Here is a 13,944-nt window from a genome sequence, read left to right on the forward strand (position 1 = left end):
TAGCCCCTCCAGCTTTCTTCTGATTAGTTGTTTCCTTGGTATAATTTTCCCAATCTTTCATTTTTTAACTTTGTGTCTATACTTAAAGTCCATTTCTTGAATGTAACATATAATGTGTATTTCTTACTTGTCTAGTTTGACAATCTTTACCTTTTAATTGTAGTTTTAGTCCAATCACAGTTGAAGTAATTATGCATATGGTTAAATTTAAGACCACCACTGCCTTGTCTGTTCTTCGTTCCTCTTTTCATCATTTCCTTCTTTTTAAATTAACCAAGTATTTAAAAAAATATTCCACCTTATCTATAACTTTTAGCTATTTTAGTAATTGCCATAGGGATTACAATATGTGTCCTTATACTACCACAGTCTTCCTTGAAGTAGTATTATACTTCTTTAAGTAAAATTTAAATAACTTACTATAGCATATTTTAAATGATCTCTCCCATTCTTAGTGCTATTATTATCTTCCATTTTACCTCTACTTTTTTTTTATAAACCCCATAGTACATTTTTATGTACTTTGAATAATAAATTGTATTTTTAAAAAAAGAAATGAGAAAAATACTTTCTCTTTACCTGCATCTACATACTTCCTGACATGCTACATTCCTTCATTTAGGTTTGTGTTTCTATCTGATATCATTTCCCTTCAGCACCAAGAGCTTTCTCTTATATTTCCTTCTGCTGGGGAAAAATTGTTTTTGTCATTTTTTTCCCATTATTTTTAGAGAATATTTTCACTTGATGTAGAATTTTAGGTCAACAGTCTCTCTTTTTCCCTCTAGCACTTTAAAGATGTCTTGTCATTGTCTTCTGACTTGTACTGCTTCTGCTGAGATATCTGCTCTCATTTTTCTCATTGTTCCTCTTTAGAGAACATGTCTTTATTTTCTGGTTGCTTTTAAGATTTTTCACTCTATCTTTGGTTTTCAACAAGGTGAATATGATATGTTTAGGATTTGTTAAGCTTCTTGGGTTTGTCAGCTGGTATTTTTCAGCAAATTTGGAAAAAAATTTAGTCATTATTTCTTCAAAATTATTTTTGCCCCCATGTTTCCTCTCATTTTGGATCACCTATCTTACATATGTTAGAACACTTGATAGAGTTTTCTATCACTGGTACTTTTCCTTTTTCCTTTTTCCTCATTTTATTTTTATTTACTTATTTTTTTGTGGGGGGATTGCAGTTTATTTTCAGACACACTCAGAGGGTGGGAGGTGGCCAGCTGGCTGCATCTGCATCCCCTCCCTGCATTTGGCTTCATCAAGAACTCCTCTCCTCAGACCTCCAAACCCCTATGCTGTGCACTCCTACCCACCCATCAGGAGGGGCTTGGGCAGGTGTGGAGTGCAAAGTGTAGAGATTGGGGTGGAGTTCAAGTATCCACATTTCCTCTGTCCGTACCTCCAGATTACACGGTGCCCAGGCCATGAGGGAGGCTCCCAACCTTTCTCTCACTCAGAAACATCCAAAGGAGCTCCCTACCCCCTTTCCCTGACAATAACAAACTGCAGTCCTAAACCCTGTAGTCCAGGCAAGGAGGAGGCCTCAGCACTCCACTCACCCAAGACCCCTACCTTCTTTCTCCCGAGTGATGGGAGTGGGGCGAGCTTCAGTTGTCGTGAGCTGAGGTGGAGTGTGGAGAGCAAACGGTACGAGGTGAGGGGAAGGGAAAGACCTAGGGCCTCGGGAGGCTGGCGCGGCAGGTGCTGATGGGCTGCCCCCCCACTCCACCCCCACGGCACCCCCCCAGAATCCCTGAGAGGCCAACTGCAGAGGCAGCATGGGGCAGGGGGGAGTGGGAGCAGGGGTGGGGGGAGAGAGCACCGAGCAGCACCTCGTCCCCACCCCCCACCAGTCCTGTTCCTGGGGGGACATGAGGCTTAGGAAGGGCCAGGACTGGGCTCCAGGCCCAGCTTTTAAGGTCTGACGTTCCAGAACAGCTGAATCTTGGGGAATGGTAGGGCTATTAACCTCCACACCCCAGACATCCTGGCTTTGGGTAGAGGGGTGGGAATGGGGGTGGGGGGAGTGCCCTCCCAAGGATATTATAAAAAGCTAAAACCGTTAACAACTCCTTGGGGAGAAGTGGCTCCCAGCCTCTTCCCCAAGTTATCAGTCTCCCCAACACCCAGCAGACAGGGCGGAGGGGGTCCCAGAGAGCTAAGGGAGGGGGCCACAGCCCCTCTCTGAGGGGTCCTTGGCACCATACAATGTTGGGGCACCTCTGCAGTCTGACAGACCGCTGGGCAGGGGCCCTCCGAAGCTGGAGTGCCCACTTGCTAAGCTTCTGTGCTCTTAAGGGGGGGACCCCTGCAGGGGAGGAGGGGAGGGGAGAGGGCTGGCCAAAGTCCACGCAGGGGTCTCAGGACCCCAAAGGGCCCCTCCAGGAGTCATGACTTGAAGACTCTTCGTACCACAAACTGGCCCAACAAAACCACAGCCAGAACTCTCAGCACATTCCGAATGGGGCCATTTCCCAAGTCCAGGGCTGCCACCCAGCCGCCCCTCTGCACGATCCACCAGGCAACGCAGTGATGCAACATGAAGTCGGCCACGAAGCGGGTCACTTGGCCCAGGAAGCCGGTTAGGCCGCGCTGGTAGACGTGGAGGGCCAGGCGGTAGCCAAAGCCCAGCAGAGCCACCACTCAGCCCCAGTTGATGCCGCTCTCAAACGGTCTCGAGGCGATCTTGGTTAGATACTCACAGGCACTCTCTGCTGTTGGCTGCAGGTGCTGCAACATGGCCTGGAACTCAGAGTCGGAGCGCCAGCCGCTGTCATCCCCGATGATGGCCAGCCGGCGACCCACCTGCCCCATGGTGCTGCTACGTTCTAGGGGCAAGGTGACCATCTCTGGGTCAGTGGGCGCGGCCGCCCCCTCGGCCTCCTGCTGCTGCTGATGCCGGTAATAGACGTAGCTGCGGAAAACCTCCTCCGTGCCCCGGGCTACCTGCTCCTCCGAAGCGGAGGAGGAGTCAGCCTCTCCGCACCCCTGCCTGGGAGGACCTGAGCCTCGTCGGGATGCCATTTCTCAGGTTCTGCCCGGACCCTGGCCCAGGCCCGGGAGGGCTCAGCAGGGCAGAGGCCGGAGATCCTGAGGGGTCAGTGGCTGCTCCCAGGGTCAGACATCCAGGCCTGGCTCCCAGGAGGGGGCGTCAGTGAATTCCTGGGGTCTGGATGCAGCCTCTGCTGGTCCCAGCGCCGCCCTAGGGACCTGTGAGGCTGTGACGATCATAGAGGTGCCGGCAGCTCCCGGCTTCCATCAGCTCCCTCTAGAGGAAGTTGCTCTGTGGCCGCTGTTGCGGACGCGCCAGCCTACAGCCTGGGGCCGGGTCTGGGCTCCAAGGCGGAGAGAGCGGCTCCCACCTAGGCGAGTGGCTCCCCCTCCCCCACTTCCTTTTTCATCTTTTTAAATTCGTCTCTGCTCTTCAGGGTTTATTTTTTATTTTTTATTTTTTTCGTTGCTCCTGACCTGTCTTCAAGTTCACTGATATTTTCTTTTCCAGTATGTACTCTTTTGTTAAGTTTACTCAGTACAATTTTCATTTCAGCTGTTGTATTTTGCAGTTCTGCAGTTTCCCTTAAATTATTTTATGGTTTCTTTTTCTCTTCTGAGCTTTTCTCATCTCTTTGACCATTATGTCCTTCTTTTCCTTTGCATCAAGGAACATATTTCTAATAACTGTTATAAAGCCTTTCTATGGTAACTTTAACATCTGTGTCATCTCTAGGTCTGTTTTTATTAACTATTTTTTGATCATGGCTCACATATGTTTCTTTTCATGTCTAATAATTTTTGTTGTATGCTGAACATTGTAGATGCCACATTGCTGAAAGCCTTGATTTTGTTGTTCTCCCAAGACTAATGAATTTCCACCTGGCAGACAGTTAATTTATTGGCACATCAGTTAAATCTTGTCAAGCTTTATTTTAACTTTTGTTAGGATAGGTCTAGTGTTGTCTTTAATCTAAGATTAATACAGTCTTCTTCCTAAAGCAGTACTTTTCTCAGATCTCAACCACCAGTCATGGTGGTTTGTGAGGTTTTTCCACTCTGCCTGGTCAGAACTCCATGTCTTAGCCCTATCAAATACAGAATCATTATTTAGCTCGAGCCACATCTTCCCCCAGTAGTTGTTTTCTGCCAGGATAGATAAAGTCTTGCCTGAACTTCTGCAGTTTAATATTCAGCCAAGGACTCAAAGAGACTCCTACAGAGGTTGGGGTCCCTTCTTTTGTAAAGTACCTCCTCTTTGGTACTCTGCCCCCACAAATCCCAGCTACCTAAGCAGCTGTGAAATTTTGTTTCCTGGCCTGGTGAGACTTCTGTTCTTTATTTGGTCTTGTCTTTGTGCTGTGATTTGGAATGTGTTTCCAAATCGAAAGCTAGAGAGAATGCAGAATTTATCTCAAGCATTTCCCCTCTTTGAAGCTTTCTGACATCTAAAATCCAAAGCAGTTGCACTGTGTTGTTGCCCCATGAGGGTAAGTCTAATACCTAGAATTCTGTCATGGTTGGAGCCAGAAATCAGTCTTTCCTTTTATTTTAAAAATAAATTTATATTTCTATACAATCCATTTAATTTTGATACATCAATCTGTACTTGTATTTTTATGAGGATCTTCAGCATTTCCCTGTTCATGACAGAGGAATAGAGACAGTTGTACAACGTAGTAGAAGGGCTCATTAATACACACACAACAAAAGAGCTCACTACCCGCTTCATATTGGTAACGCTTTTCTTTCATAGTATCAGAGCAATTGCCAGAACTTGTATTTCTATTAGAACTCTGAATGAATGTTGAAAGTGCTGGCAAAGAAAAGTGACTTGGCAAACATTAGCAGATCCCTTGGGGAATCAGAGATCACTTGTCAACCTTCTTTGCCCCATTACTTCCTGTTGACCATATTACTGCGGAGCCATAGAGTCAGCTCTTTTCTGGCCACCACCTCCCACCTCAACATCCTCACCCAATCACTGAGGCTTGCAATACTCTGCACTGGCTGAGAAAGCTTTCACAGTTAGAGTCAGGACTTGAAACACTGGAAAATGTAACATGTTGAATTGGAATCTCACTGAGGTATGAGTAACCCCAGACATTTTTATGATGGTAAGTTGCTGTGGAGAAGGATGAAGATGAGCTGAAGCTATTTTAGAGGGTGGTAGAAAGTCAAGGAAAAGATTGCTGTGATTAGCAAAGGAAAGCTTTGAGGATGTCACAAAGTGGCTCCCACAAGTGTTTGTTTTCTGAGTGGTAAAGGAAGGAGTAGAAATGTTTGACAACAGTCCTTTATATTGCTCACCCATTTCTGGTGAATAAACTCAAAGAGGCAATTGTGCAAGGTTTGAGTGATAAAGTGTATTCTCTACCTCCAGTGCTCTCATTTGGCTAACATAGGTTAGAAAAAGAGTTACCAGAGGAACTGATGCCCTGACTTATTGCATCAGATGGAGACAGCTCTGGGTCTCCCAAGATTCACCCCTTGGTCAAGTCTCCTGCCTGGATTCTCTTCAAAAATCTGTGAATAATCTCCAGCAAGTCAGGTAGCAATGACATTTAAAGTTAAACAATGTGTAACCTATTTACTTTCCCTCATTAGGGGTAAATCAGAGAAATTAATGAAACCAATTGATTATTAATTCAATTAACTAGCTTAAGTTAGTTAATTAAAATTAAATTGGGAAAGAATTAAAATTTTCTTCTTGGGGAAAAATTAAAAAAAAGTTGAGAAATGTTGCCCTAGTGCCTCAGATGATCCGTGAGAGGGCTTGTTTGATGATGCTCCACAATTAATTTTGAAGAACTCCCAACAATGTTTTTGTCTTGTTTTCAAGTTGTGGATAATTTTCCTTAAACTAAGAAAGCCATAGAGTAGAAATGGCTGTCTGGCATATATAGATAGAGAGGACTCCCTGGAAAGGGTGGGAGCAGAAATGTATCTGCCATGGAATTCAAAGACCCCAAGATTCAGCTAAGGGATAGTCAGACCTGGGGTGCACCAGAAGCTGGAAGTGAGACATGCAGTGGCAGAAACCATGCTGAGCCCAACATATGCCAGAGCACACAGACCACGTCCGGTCCAGCCATGCAGCATGCTCCAGCGTTCTTATATCCTTTTGGACTGTACATGCACCCACAGGGGTAGGGTCAGAACTGACTGTGAATTGAATTTAATTACACTTCCACCCGACAGCGCTGTGGGAACTCAAAATAGAAATTAAGCTCAGATAAAGAAAAACATAACACATCACATTTCTCATATTCTGCATTTTTGGCCTGAGATTTGCCTACTATGTGTACTTATGAAGAATTGCAGGAGTGTAACGTCCAATAGGGACAGAATGCTGGATCCCCTATACTTCTTGAGAACTTGAAACAGCTGCTGAGCAGAGCCACAGAGAAACATGCCCTGGGTCTAGGTGAGCTTCTCCCGTGGAATTCTTACACGTGATATGGGTACATAGTTAACGTGATTGTTAAAACTTCCTCAGGCAAAAGCTAAAAATCCCAGTATTGAATTGTCAGAGATGGTGGTCTTTCTCCAGAAAACTCCATTGGCTGTCTCTTCTCTTTTGCCCAATGTGTCATCTTTCCAGGTGGTAAGATCCTGTCTGAATTTTAGTGCTTAGCATTTTCCTTCCCGAGCTGCTTGAATTCCAGAAAAAGAGCCCCGAGCTCTGTAAAGAGAAGCTCCCGTGAGTAATTCTGGCAAACTTTTATTGCCAAATAAGATATTCCGTTCTGTGGGCTGAGTTAACCAGCTCTGCATAGACGAGAATGATGGTCCAGGGCCTGTGTCATTCCCTGCTGCCCTCAGTTTCTTACCCCCAGGAAGTTCCACTGGAGTCTTTGTAATGTCAAAGTGTAATTTTCCGAAAGTTGAAAATCTTACCCTCATAGAAAAATAGAGTGAGCTTGTGTCAAAGATTTATTCAACTCATTAGTGAAGAAGCCAGTAAGATGGTAAAGCTGGTTCAAGGAAGATTTGAGGAACTGAGTATTTTCAAGCATTTAAAAAATGTTAGAATGAATTGCCAGGTTAGACACAAGACTTGTTGATACCCTACAGGACAAATAAAGCCAAATCTTTGGGGTTATTTTATATACCAGACAGAAATCATTAATATTTTTCTTGGACAGAAATCTATAAGTTATGAAACTTCACAGAATCTAATTACTAGGTAGCAAAATCAAACACAGATATATTCTGCTAGATAACTGAGTAATCTTTAGGCTGAGTTATTAAGCCATGTCCCAGTATGACATCGAAAGAGCATGATTCCTCCCCTGTTCCCTTATTTCCATGTTTTAGATAGTATGTCTTAACAGTAGCTCTGAAATACTGGTGACAGTGTCTAGAACTTATGTCTGAGCTATGAGCCCTGCTTAATCAGCACTTTTGGACATGAATACATACACCCATAATTGAAGAAAATGAGCACATCGCAGGAGGGCTCTGGCTTGGAGAGGAGGAGGGGACCAACTGGGTGGTACAAGGAATTCATTTAAAAAATTTTTTGTTTGTTTTTAAAAATTTTTTTGTCATTGAGTTTCATGTGATTATTACTTTGGGTTCAAAAAAAAATAGATTATGGCTTTGTTCAGGTTAAAAAGAAAAAGAGAGTGAAGAAAATAGATTGCTTGAATTCTGATTCAGCCACTCTCTAAATGCTTGACATGGCCAAGTCACATAAGATTGCTGTAGGTGACAGCTGGTCTCCAAAGATGGCCTCCAGTGAATTCTGCCTCCACTTTAATACCCTCATGCAGTCCTCTTTCAGGGTGACTTGGACTTTAAAATATTTGTGCCTCCCTTTTAACTGAGAGACTGTGGACTAATTGACACCGCCTAAGCCTTGGGAAGGCCTGACTTTTGTGGTCCTAGAAGCCAGTCTGCACGTTAGAAGCCTGACTGTCTCGCTGGGGAGAAAGGCCATGTGAAAGGGCCCTGGAGGATGCGGGGTATGTGGGGAGAGAGATCTCAGTGAGGAGCTCTGAGCTTCTGGATATGTGAGTGATGACAGCATCCTGGGCGCTCCAGCCCAGTCAAGCCTCAGAGGATCCCAGACCAATCCATCCTGTGATGGCAACCATGTGAAACACCCCAAATGAAATACCCGGCCAAGCCCCTCAACCCATTGTGAGATGTGAGATGTGTTAAATGGCTGTTGTCATCCATTAAGTTTTCAGTTGTCCTGTTAGATAGTGATAGATAACCCACACACTGGACTTAGAAGCAGACTTCTAAGACTCCCTTCCAGCTCGACGCTTCTTTGATTCTTCCTCTGATGGACACTGTGTAGGGGGTGGACCCCCATGACAATAGGCACTCAACGTTCATTTGTTAAATTTGAGAGAAGTGATAACACTAGTCTGTGGAAGTACACTTTGGCAAACAAAATGAGGACTTTTAGTAAGTTTCTCTTTACCTAAATGGAAAATTGCAGGTCAACTGTAAAGGAACCCAAGTCTGCTACAGACCATATTATATTGATATTTTCCTTGGTTTCTTAGTTCGAATTGTTCATTTCACTCAGGCCTGTGTTCAAACAGCATCTCCTCACAGATCCTCCCTTATCCCCTATCTGAAGGAGTACCCCTGCCACTTTTTATCCCCTTACTGTGCTTTATTTTTCTTCATAGCTATTCTCTACCTGGCATTATTATAATTCTTTATTTTTTGTTATTTGTATCTCTCTAGGGTGTTAGTTTCTTGAGGACAAGGACTTTCCTGCTCATGTAATATCTCCAGTTCCTAGAATAATACTTGGAACATACTTGCCAGTCAAGGAATATTTGTTGAATTGACTAGAGTGAATTACTACTATTTCCCAAATTGGAAAAGAAAGACTAGAAATATGAAGAAACTAGGGGGTCCCAAGAGGAAAATCTGGCAATGTCCTAAAGTAAAGAGCCTTGTGCCTATATTTGGCTGTACTAACTGAGGCCCTGGGAAGGCAAAATCTTTTTTTTTTTTTTTTTTTTCTTTCCCTGCCCGGAAAAAATACAACAGAGAAAAAATGCCAGGATGCCACAGAAGAATTTAGGGATTAGCCTCTATGATGGTAAAAGCACTGGAGTTAAATGCCTTAAAAGCAAATAAACAAAAAGCTATTTAAATGAAAGCTAAGATGATATTGCCAAACAAGGACAGACTGTTTGCGGGGCTTCCTGCGTGGGAAGAGAGCCTAATGAGAAAGGAGGGGTTTAGGGAGGAAATTAAGCTTAATTGCAATGATCAAAAGTTGTGGCATATTCTTTTAAAAGAAGCCCAAAGATGCTCCATTTCTGGAGTTATTATAAAGTTGTACAAATCACTGGAGAAGATGTCTTAAGGAAGAATCCTGAGTGATAGGTGGTGAGAGAAAGGGAGACCCCAGGTGACCAAATAGGTCTTTTCCATCCTGTGTGAATGGCTTTATAGCTGCAAACTTGAAAATAATGTAATTACTTAAGGATGAGATTTACTATAGCAATAGAATATTTGTCTTCTAAGGAGATCTAGTTGGAGAACAAGGTTTACAAGATGTTAAACAGAAACATACTTTATTTAAAAAATAAATACAATAATTTCATGATTGCTTTAAAATATTTGAGCCTACCCTAAAATAAAACATACCCTCCACAAATCTTGTCTTCAGAGTAATTTTTGAATTCAGAAGAGCTAAACTTTGAAAATGTGTAATTTAATGTAAAGAAAAACTTAGATTTCTTTCCTTTAAATTATTTAGAATAGTGAATTTTAGTATTTACTGACTTTGTAAATACTGAGGGTTTTCAAGTTCTCCAATATAATATCAATAAAGAAACAGTATCAAATGCAGCCTTAGATATGGTTCTTATTTTTTCCCCCAAAATTTGAAAACGTCCAAACTCAAGCAGTTTCTTTATGTACACTGCTTGTTTCTGTATTAGGGACTCCGTTTATGTCCTATGTGGGATCTGTAGATCCCAAAGGGTGCAAGTTGTGTCTCTCTTTTCTTGACATCCAGGAGTGAGGCAAGAGAGGATTTCAACAGGTCCTGAAATAGGGACTGTTTTGTATTACAGGGATCTAGAAAATGAGAACAGAATGTCATGGAACTGCATACAAGAAGAACAGCTGTTGCAAAGGAGATGCAAATACAAACTCTATTCTGAGCTGGCTCTTCTTCTCAGCTCTCAGCACTTTTAGTCTGAGAGGCTCTTCAGAAATCGACAAATCTCCATTCTGATAGCCAATGACAAAGATGGAAATAATATCAGGTTTTGGAAGGAACTTTTAAAACTGTCTAACATTATAGATAAGGACTCTAAGGCTCACAGAAGTGAAGCAACTGGTCCAATGACCCAGAATGGATTCATGGTAGAATTTGGAGAAGGGTGTGAATAATGTTCAGGTAACACTTAAGAAAATATCTGGGGACAATGTTTATGTCATGGCATTATTTGTTTCTGTGTATTTGCCTAACTGCAAAATGTTTTGTACAAAAAACCAATCAGAGGCTTTCAAACTATTAGGATTTTTTTACTCTGAGTTGAGAAAATAAACATAAAGGAACCTCTGTACATATGAAAACTGGTACATGGGGGTCTTTTATAGTTAGTTTTATTAATATGATAGATTTATACACATAGTTCATAACAATAAAAAACTATTCTCTGTCTTACTTGATTACCATGTCATTTTTTTCCCTAAGTGAACCACTTTGCTTCTATTTTTTCTGCAGTTTATACCCTTGTTTCCACATAATATGCTACTTTATATCGATAGAAGCAGTGCTATAAGCTAACTCTCATTAATTTAAGACATTATTTATTAACTTTATCTTATGGCAATAGAGAATTTAGCTTAGTCCAAATGTTACTTATAATAGAACCTGAGACTGAATTTTTCAACCCCTGGTGAGTAGGGATCTGGGATCAGATTTATTGATTTTGAAAAATCAATGACATTTCTTACAATCATGACATTTCTTGCAACTTAGTGCTGTGAAGCCGGTTCCTGTTTGTCCCATTATAATGTACACATATTGGAGTCCTTTATAGATGCAAAGTCACTTATGATCCACATCTTTTGAGATATGTATTATTCCTATTTTCCATTGTTCTGTAATGAGCAATCCAAGGTTATATCCTGTGTAATTAGAAAAGCCAGGATTTAAACTCAAATCCCTTTGATTTCAAAGATCAATCTTTTCCTAATGTTTCATACTCTCCCAAAAAGAAAGTTTTCTTCCAACAGAACTTTCTCTGTACTTTTTGGGCATCACTAGGTGCTGTGGCTGCTACTACCTTCTTCTTGCACAGGAAACCTTTGAAAAAAGAATTCTGTGGGTCTTGAGGAGAAATATAGTGTTATGAAGAGGTATGAGTGGTATGGAAGGGAATACCTGGCATATGGTGATGGGAGGAAGGGACCAAGCTCACAAGCTGATTTTGTGAGAGGAGGACAAAGCTGAGTCCAGTAGGCAGCAGATCTCAAGCATTTTGTTCCTGGGGCAGGTTGATTTTCTCCCAAAGATCCTTTGAATCCAGCTGGTTGAAGAAAACTCCAGCTGTAAGAGAGGTTTCTCCCATACAGAAGAGAAAAGTTCTTTTTGTCCTGTACTTTCAGTAGCAAGCATGAGGAAATGCTATGATGGGCTATGATATTGCTAATGTAACTGAAAGAATGAATGAAAGTGGCTTCTACTCTTCCCTTCTTCCCCAAATGGGGGAGGAGGACGGCCTTTGCCTAAGAACAAAATTGCATTCCTTGATAGTAATTTCAAAGTTTTAGCAGCATCTTTGGTCAGCTAAGGGAAGGACAATTGTGGAGTGTCTCTCTCAGTGACAGGCTGTTTTTAGCACCAACAGGTCTGAAAGTGTGAGTGTGTGTGTGTGGTGTGGAGAGGGGCCAAAGCAACCCAAAGTCTTAAGAATAGCAAAACGAAGAGGAAACTCCACTGTGACAGAGGTGGCACTACAAATCATAGAGTGGTAGAATGTTGTTTATGTTCTTTCTGGTGGTTTTAATTTTGACTGTCTCTGAAAATTAATATTTGCTTTTCTGGAATACGTGTGTGTGTGTGTGTTTTGGTATATTTGATTGACTTAGTTACTTCTTGGGCAATCAAAGGAACACAGGAACAAAGCTGCAGCTCATACTGGTGGAAAGACTTCGAAGAGTATGGGGCTTTGGGTACTTCTACACACCAAACACTGAATATACATTTGATCTCTGTTCTGCTGGAAACCTCATAGTTTATGCTAATACAAATATTTGAGCATTGAGAAAATGTAGCGTTGTGAGGACACAGGAAAAATTGATTGCTTTGGGTAGGGGGTGAGGTTTTCTATAATGTTGGTGGAAATCCACATAAGGATTAGAAGAAGGTACTTTTGTAAAAAGGTACAAAATAGCAAAGTTAGGAACTGGAAATATCCACAGAAGCTCTTTGTAAAGTTTTGACCTCTTGGGTGCTGTTTTCTTCTGACCAATAGAAAAACCTTAATTAGGATACAAATCTTTCCCTGTCTTGTTCTGTAATTCCCTTGTTCGTTCAACTCTTCTTCCCTGTGTGTGATGTTGGTAGAGAAAAGAGGGCAAGAACAGTGAAGGTGGGTGTGTTGTCCCCTCATCCAGCTCTTTGGTGGAGTCTGTGCTGAGGCAGGAGGCATTCTGGGAACTAGCCAGCCACGGGGTTGGAAGTAGCATGGTAAAGGACAGAAAGCACCAATTGCTAAGTGAACAACTCAGAAGAGAGTCACATAAATCTCCTTCCTCTCCTTTACTTACACTTTTAAAGAAAGGTGAAGGGAAGAGAAGAGAAAAGAGAAAAAAGAAGAGGACAAGAGAGAAAGGAGGGAGAAGAGAGGAGAAGACAATAAAAAAGAAAGTTAATAATGAACTATGGCTTCCCCCTGAAGAGCCAGAGTTAGGCGAGCATCCTTTTGTAGGTTTGTTAATGTCAATATCCACAAATCAATCAATGTGCTTTACCACATTAACAAACTGAAGAATAAAAATCATATGATCATCTCAATAGGTGCAGAAAAAGCTTTTGACAAAATTCAACATCCATTTATGACAAAAACTCTCCATAAAGTGGGCATAGAGGGAACATAACTCAACATAATAAACGCCATATATGAGAAACCCACAGCTAACATCATATGTAATGCTGAAAAGCTGAAAGCATTTCCTCTAAGATCAGGAACAAGACAAGGATGCCCACTCTTGCTACTTTTATTCAACATAGTATTCTAAGTCCTAGCCACAGCAATCAGATAAGAAAAAGAAATAAAAGAAATCCAAATTGGAAAGGAAGAAGTAGCACTGTCACTGTTTGTAGATGACATGATGCTATACATAGAAAATCCTAAAGATGCCACCAGAAAACTACTAGAATGAATTTGGAAAAGTTGCAGGATACAAAATTAATATACAGGAATCTGTTGCATTTCTATACACTAATAATGGAGTAACAGAAGGAGAAATTAAGGAAACCATTCCATTTACCATTGCATCAAAAAGAATAAACCTACCTAAGGAGGTAAAACATGTACTTGGAAAATTATGAGACAGTGATGAAATAAATGAACACAACACAAATGGATGGAAAGATATACCATATTCTAAGATTGGAATAATTAATATTGTTAAAATGACCATACTACCCAAGGCAAGATAGAGATTCAATGCATTTTCTATGAAAATACCAATGGCATTTTCCAATGAATTAGATCAAATAATTTTAAAATTTGTATAGAAACACAAAAGATGCTGAGTGTCCACAACAATCTTGACGAAGAAGAACAGAGCTGGAGGTATCAAGCTCCCTGACTTCAGGCTATACTGCAAATCTATAGTAATCAAAACAGTATGGTAGTGGCACAAAATCAGACATATAGATTAGTGGAACAGAATAGAGAGCCCAGAAATAAAACCATGCACTTATGGTCAATTAATCTA

General features: G+C 41.5%; 1 pseudogene; it reads right to left on the reverse strand.

Annotated features, from left to right (window-relative positions):
- Positions 1–2,397: 2,397 nt before the first annotated feature.
- Positions 2,398–3,033, reverse strand: LOC130846663 (bcl-2 homologous antagonist/killer-like; annotated as a pseudogene).
- Positions 3,034–13,944: the final 10,911 nt, after the last annotated feature.

Source organism: Hippopotamus amphibius, chromosome 2 (assembly GCF_030028045.1).
Source record: "Hippopotamus amphibius kiboko isolate mHipAmp2 chromosome 2, mHipAmp2.hap2, whole genome shotgun sequence".
NCBI lineage: Eukaryota > Metazoa > Chordata > Mammalia > Artiodactyla > Hippopotamidae > Hippopotamus > Hippopotamus amphibius.